Source organism: Trachymyrmex cornetzi, unplaced genomic scaffold (assembly GCF_001594075.2).
Source record: "Trachymyrmex cornetzi isolate Tcor2-1 unplaced genomic scaffold, Tcor1.1 scaffold211, whole genome shotgun sequence".
Classification (NCBI taxonomy): Eukaryota; Metazoa; Arthropoda; class Insecta; order Hymenoptera; family Formicidae; genus Trachymyrmex; species Trachymyrmex cornetzi.
This window is the reverse complement of record NW_017296752.1, coordinates 210,651-218,635: the sequence shown is the minus strand read 5'-3', so window position 1 is coordinate 218,635 and position 7,985 is coordinate 210,651.

The following is a 7,985-nucleotide window of genomic DNA, read 5'->3' as shown; positions in this document are numbered from 1 at the left end:
ATTTGGATTATTTGTACATGGCTATGCGGGTGAGTGATTCATTGACAATTTATATAAAAATATTATTTTATTGACACATCTTGGTAACGATTATATTTGTCTTCACACACAGAATACATCTGTGATCGTTGCCACTAGCTTTATCAATCTTGTGTCACGATTTGAAGAAGATGGAACGAGTGGTCACTCTCTAGTCTAGCTATGAAAATTGATATGATTGTATAGTTCGGATACATTGAAGATGGCTCGAAGGAAGGCCGAAACGTCTGAACAGATTAATATGGAATAAATTCTTAACTCATCGCAAACGTCTACAGCGAATTTTACTCTCATTAGTCCTTGATTATTTTCTTGTTTTTGATATTTTCGAGAGTTATTATTTTGAATTTCGAAGATTATGTTGTGCATCTGGTGGGATCAGAGAGGTGTTATACATATATTATGAACTGCTCAAACCGTCCGAAATCATCACTGGCGATCGTTATCGACTACAACTGATACGTTTAAACCAAACTTTGAAAGAAAAACGACCGGAATGGGACAATAGGCACAACAAGCTGATTCTGTTACATGACAACGCTAGGCTACACGTTGCAAAACCGGTCAAGAAATACTTGGAAGGAGTAAAGTGGGAAATTCTGCCCCACCCGCCGTATTCACCGGACATTGCTCCTTCAGATTTCCATTTGTTCCAATCCATGCAGTCGGCCCTTTCTGGAGAACGATTCAATTCTTATGAAGATATCAAAAAATGGCTTGATAAATGGATCGCTTCAAAAGAACTAGATTTTTTTCATTCGAGGAATCCGTTTATTACCAGAAAAGTGGGAGAAAGTTATCGCTTCCGAAGGAGCATACTTTGAATAAACTCACTTTATAGATTTGTTTAAATTAACACATCTTTTTTCTTTTCAAAAAGGGCGGAAACTTATTCCCATACCCAATATTTATATACATGATTTATCGATCAAACATACTTTTGTTGTCATGGACACAAGAATGCTGTCAGTACATGATGATCGTTATTTAGAATCTAACGCAAAAACACGTTAAGAATTCTTTCTGAAAGGATGGCAGAGCAGATGGAATACATAGTACCGCCATGGGAAATTGAAGCTTACGTAGAAAGTTTGAACGTTTCGGAGCTCGAAAATGTTGGTACAAAAAGGTAAATCGCACTTTTACGTATTCCCTTATCATTCGATATAATTCAGAAATCGATGTAAAAATATGAGTTTCTTTCAGTTGGTTACACATCTTTTTCTTTTCAAAAAGGGCGGAAACTTATTCCCATACCCAATATATCAGTTAATTTACGGTAATAATTATTGTTAGATAATCATTTCAATTTTTAAAGGTTTACATTTTTGAAGATCTGCTTACATTTTTTAACATGGTCTGACCTTTTCATTGTAATGATATTTTAGACTATATGAAAATATAAAAAATTGTTGAAAAACATACACAAAGTGCAAATTAAGGTAATACATAAGAAATAGTAATACATGAAGCATAATAGTAAAAAAAATAATAATAGTAATATATATATGTATACTGTATGAAAATACATAAAAGCATATATTACAAAGGTATCCGCCAATGTCCCCATGGTAATGTCTCTGTCGAGTCAGGTACAACGTATCGTTTGTCGTCGTATGGACTCAGAGCGATTTTTGATTCGGGTATAGTGTATACCTCGTGTAATTTAGATCGTATACGCGATTGACGGCGAGTCATTTCGATCTCTTCATTCAAACACCTCGTGTAATTGTCGAACGTTATCGATCGCGCTACGACGTTACTCTTTACACCTTTCACCTTTTTAGTGTCCTTCTTGCCGTCCACCCTCACCGCGTACATCTTCGCTCTGAGTCCAATGAACTCGGTCATTAATGCACCGTTGTTCTCGTCCTTCATCAGGCCTGGTACTTTTTTGTTCGCTAGAGGCATACTGTACGCGTTGTCCGCCGGATAATCGCTCATGTCGAATCTAGCAACATCACGTTTCATAGTCTCGTAAACGTCCTCGCACTCGACGCGGTATATAAGACTGTCTGTGTCCGTGTACAAGATCTTACATTTGTCTTGAAACATCGATGACATGTACCCGTAGTGAAATTCGTACAAGCAGACTTTCGATATGTCGAGTATACACATACCCACGTAAATCGGCTTGTCGAACTTCACCTCGAGTTTGCGCATTTCGACGGCGATCAAATTTTCCGCAAAGACGCTGCGGCTGTGGAAATTCGGTTTCGCGATCATTGCCTCCGCGCCTTATTGCCCATATCCCATTTTGTTAATAATTTTACGTCGACGTGATTTCGAACATTCTCCGTAGTTTTGCCGAATACCGCGTTGTTCATTAATTTATACAAATTTTTTTTCGAAATCGTTTTTCGCGCGCGTTCTAAACTGCGTATTAAGTTCAATGTAATCGCGGAGCCAGGCGAATTGAGCGAATTGTAACATCCGGTGGATCGCTTTGTTAAGCGAAGACCGTGACGAGTACATTGCTGCAGGTTGCGGTAGTGGATAACGTAACGCTGCTTATCATACAGCGTCGCTAGGAGATTATTCTCGCGCTTGCCGGGCGGCTTATCGCGCATCGGACAGAACGATAGGTCAGTGTGTCGGTTCGTGCAGGCGCTGTGAATACTCGAGATCGACCTCGAGAATATAACCTATGGACAAATCCGGAGCGATCGCGCTCACGTCAAAGTTCGCAGCGTCTTCGACCCATCGAAATTCGGCGTACGGAAAAGTTTTACACATCGCCCATCCGTACAAATTATTCACGTCGTAGTACATAAGGTACGACTACGGTTTCGATGAGTCATACGAACGCATGTACTTGTTATTAGCCTGCGCGTAACATTGACCGTATCTGCCGGAACATTGACTGAGGCCACCGCGTATGCCACGCTCGATGAACATGACCATGTCGATGTCGGTGAGCAACTCAAATTTTACGCGCGTATGTTTCAGCATGGCGTCCCACGTGAAACCTGGTAGTGTATGATAATGCGCGGGATCGAGACTGTAACTCGCGACACAACTATTGCGGAAATTTTCGAAAATGTCAGCTATTAACAAGACATCGGTTTTCAAGTACAGATCACTGTACTCGCCGAGCGTTCGAATGGAGAATCGCTGCCATACGTTCACGGCGTGAGCGCAATCGCTCTCGGATACTGTATCGCCCGTCACTGAACTGAAAAATAATTCGCGCGATGGTAAGCGTTTGTCTTGCAATTACGCAGTCAACGTACTCCTACGGAAAGACACCTTTACGAGTCAGTAATTCAAACTCTTCGTCTAACAAAGTTGAAAATTCAGAACGTACAATTTTTTATTTATTTTTGTCGAGATACGACGCCAATTTATCGAAGCTTGCACTCAGAAATTTGCAGGAATCAATAAACCTTAATTGTACGCAATTTTTTCGAAAATTCTTTTCATTTTTGTCATTGGTGCTTTCAACATGTTTCGTAAACGAAATGTATTTTTCCTTCATTATCGGAAGGAGATCTACATTTCCATCGTACGCGGGAGTAATTTCTTTAATTATAAAGTGCGCGTCGTACCCCGATAAATTGTGAAATACAACCGGAATATGCATCGAATTTTTATAATTTAGGTTACAATTGGAATGCGCTGGACAGCGATATCTATCGGTTAAGTGATAATGATCGCGGACTCGTGTGTCGTCCGGCGCGAACAGTTTCCCGCAGATGTGACAACGCGTCGCGCTGCAGTACGCCTCCTGTTGCTGTTTAGATAATGTTTTCATGGGCACGTTGGCGGTTATGATCTGGAGACACTGGCAGTGTCCCGGCGCTAAGCTACGCGCAGCGCCACTACCGTGGCTACTTTACGCGTGCCGGCGAGTTGCGACAGTACGAGATTATCGGATCTCAATAACGGCTGAACCGATCAAGTTCTAAGTGTGCTCAATCGACTGCAACCGGTCGGGATATATAATGAAAGTGTTTTTATTTTTTCTCTACGTGCTTTACGAGCGGAGATATTGCGACGCAAAATACGAATGTGAAACTTTTATATTAAGAAACGTCATCATTATCTTCGTCCACATCGTCGTCGACCAGGAGAAAATGTCCATCTCGTTTTTTCGACACTAGAGGGCTTATGACTTAACCTAGCGATGGCAGCATTGCACATTCGAATGTGATCAACCACACATGACGGCTGTGATAATCAGCGATGGCAACATTGTCACATATACCATGTGACGTGCACGCGGCGCATTATTATTATAATTAATTGAAATTAAAATGAAATATAATTAATAAAATGAATTAAAATAAAATATTAATTATAATTAAAATGAAATATCGTATCGAGATTGTCGTTGAAGATCTAGGAATTTACCGCGTCGAGGAAGAGTTTGTATAGATATACAGGAATTAAGCATATAGGTGTTCGCCGTCGAGAAATTAAGCGTCTAGATGTTTGTCGTCGAGGAAGTGGGTGTCTAGGTCGAAGAAATGGGTGTCTAGGTGATCGCCGTCGAGGAAATGAGTGCCTAGGTATTCGCCTTCGAGGAAGTGGGTGTCAAGGTGTTCGCCTTCAAGAAAATGGGTATCTAGGTGTTTGTCTTCGAGGAAATGGGTGTTTAGGTGTTCGCCATCTCATTCTGACAGGTTTGACTCTAGATAGCAAGAGGTAAATGTGGCATTTAGTATTAACCGTTAAACTATTCAGGCCAGAATCTGTGACATCGATGGAACAGGGAAACACATATGAACACGTGAGGCTAGAATAAATATTCTCTGCTGTAAAACACATTTTCCGGTGTAAGAATACATTTTCTGTCCTTGTAGTTTATTTCAATTAATATTATCTTATAAAATTTTTAATAACTTTTATTGCAATATTCTTTCGTACGCAGGTTTAAGAAAGTGTCTGAAATGCAGTAGAAAGCGTGTATATATATTTTTTTATTAATAATTTGTTCTCTCTATTCTTTATAATTATGACAGAATTGATTCTTTGTGCTGTTTATTTTCAGATTTACTGAAAGGAAAGTCTTGAATTTGAAAGATAATGATTTACTTTTATGATAGTGTTTTCTCATTATTAATAACATACAATACAAAAATGAGTAAAGGACTCTTATAATTCAAACATAAAACAACAAGTAAAGAACAATTAATTAGAAATAAACAATATAAAAATGAGTAAAAGACTTATAATTCAAATATAAAACAATAATAAAGAACAATTAATGCCCATTTCCACCAACGTGAATTAACTTTAATCTCGGTTCAACTTATCTTTAGAATTAGAAAAAAGACGAAGAGCAAGTTGAACCGACATTAAAGTTAATCTATGTTGGTGGAAGTGGACATAATCTAAAACATCTAAATATTAGAAATATAATTATAAAAGCAAAAATTATCTTACATCTTTTTCGCGTTTAATTTATAGGAACATGTTGAAGCAAGCGAATTGAACAAACCTCTTATCTTATCGTTGTGATATATATTAATTAAATTCTACCAAATTAAAAAGTAAAGTACAATATTTTTTTTATTATTTTCTTAACTATAATGATATGTATCATGTATATAAAAGATTCTCTCTATGGAATTTTAAAATTATATACACACCTACCTTTTTAAGAAAAAGGTAAAAAAAGCGCTAAGCATTGGTGAAACTGGCCCAAATGGTGCTTCTCTTAAAAAATCATCATTTGGGCCAGTTTCACCAACGCCAATTACTTAATCGGCCGTGAAACTGATGACTAATCACGTTTGCTGTTTAGTAGAACTAATGATATGTATCATTTGTATAAAAGATTTGATATCAACAACTGGCGCCAAGTTAAATTTTACCATTTTAATCGTTCCAAAGAAAAAATATAATAGTAAATTTAATTTTTTTCTTAATTTATTTAACTCTAATGATATGTATTATTCGTATGGAAGATTTGATATCAACAAAATTGGCGCCAAACTAAATTCATCAACATTTTAAGTATCATTCGTAAAAAAATTTGATATCAACAGTTGGCGCAAAGTTAAATTCCATGTAATTCGAATACTATATTAAATAAATATAATGTTAACTTTAATGATATTTATCATTCCTATGAAAGATTTGATATCAAGAACTGGCGCCAAGTTTGATCCCACTTCTTTATACCATGCCAAATTAAATAAATAATCAATATTAATCTAATGTTATGTATTATTTGTACGAACGATTTGATATCAACAACTGTGGTGCCAATTTAAATTTTAGAAAATGGAAAGTAAAACTCGAGTGATAGTATCTTTATTATTTACTTAATCCAAATGGTACCATCTTTAATTTTTATGCAATGAATCTTAAGTATACGTATACTTATTGAAGAATCTTCCAATTCCAATCCAAATGGTTTAAATTCCTCTTAAATGAAATTATTATATCACAATTCCTTCAAAGACGTTTCCTCTTCCAACTAAAGTAGTGGTTATTTAATTCTCCTTCAAAATATTAAAATTATATTCAAAATTTTGTTGATATCAAATCTTTTATATGAATGATACATACAATTAGAGTTTAATAAATTAAGAAAAAAATTAAAGTTACTATTATATTTTTTCTTTGGAAGGAATAAAATGGTAAAATTTAACTTGGCGCCAGTTGTTGATATCAAATCTTTTATACAAATGCTACATATCATTAGTTCTATTAAACAGCAAACGTGATTAGTCATCAGTTTCTCGGTCGATTAAGTAATTGGCGTTGGTGAAACTGGCCCAAACAGTTAAAATTTAACTTGGCGCCAGTTGTTGATATCAAATCTTTTATACAAATGCTACATATCATTAGTTCTATTAAACAGCAAACGTGATTAGTCATCAGTTTCACGGCCGATAAAGTAATTGACGTTGGTGAAACTGGCCCAAATGGTGATTCTTTACGAGAAGCACCATTTGAGCCAGGTTCACCAACGCTTAGCGCTTTTTTTACATTTTTTTTAAAAAGGTAAGTTTGTATATCAGTTTTACCGCCGATTAAGTAATTGGCGTTGGTGCAACTGGCCCACATAGTGATTCTTTACGAAGCACTATTTGATCCAGTTTCACTAACGCTTAGCGCTTTTTTTACCTTTTTTTTTTAAAAATGTAAGTTTGTATATAATTTTAAAATTTCATAGAGAGAATCTTTTATACACATGATACATATCATTAGAGTTAAGTAAATAATAAAAAAAAGATTGGATTTTACCTTTTAATTCGGTGGAATTTAATTAATATATATCACAACGATAAGATAAGAGGTTTGTTCGCTTCGCTTGCTTCAAGATGCTGTAGATTAAACGCGAAAAACATGTAAAATAATTTTTGCTTTCATAAATATATTTCTAATATTTAGATGTTTTAGACTCTTGTGTCCACTTCCACCAACGTAGATTAACTTTAATGTCGGTTCAACTTACTCTTCGTCTTCTTCAAAATTCTAAAGATAAGTTGAACCGAGATTAACGTTAATTCACGTTGGTGGGAATGGGCATTAATTGTTCTTTACTATTGTTTTATGTTTGAATTATAAGTCTTTTACTCATTTTTATATTGTTTATTTCTAATTAATTGCTCTTTACTTATTGTTTTATGTTTGAATTATAAGAGTCCTTTACTCATTTTTATATTGTACGTTTTTAATAATGAGAAAACACTATCATAAAAGTAAATCATTATCTTTCAAATTCAAGACTTTCCTTTCAGTAAATCTGAAAATAAACAGCACAAAGAATCAATTCTGTCATAATTATAAAGAATAGAGAGAACAAATTATTAATAAAAATATATATATACACGCTTTCTACTGCATTGCAGACACTTTCTTAAACTTGCGTACGAAAGAATATTGCAATAAAAGTTATTACAAATTTTATAGGATAATATTAATTGAAATAAACTTGTAACGATGCACCCCTAACTGCATCGTCCCCGGCAATACTAACTCGCCGGATG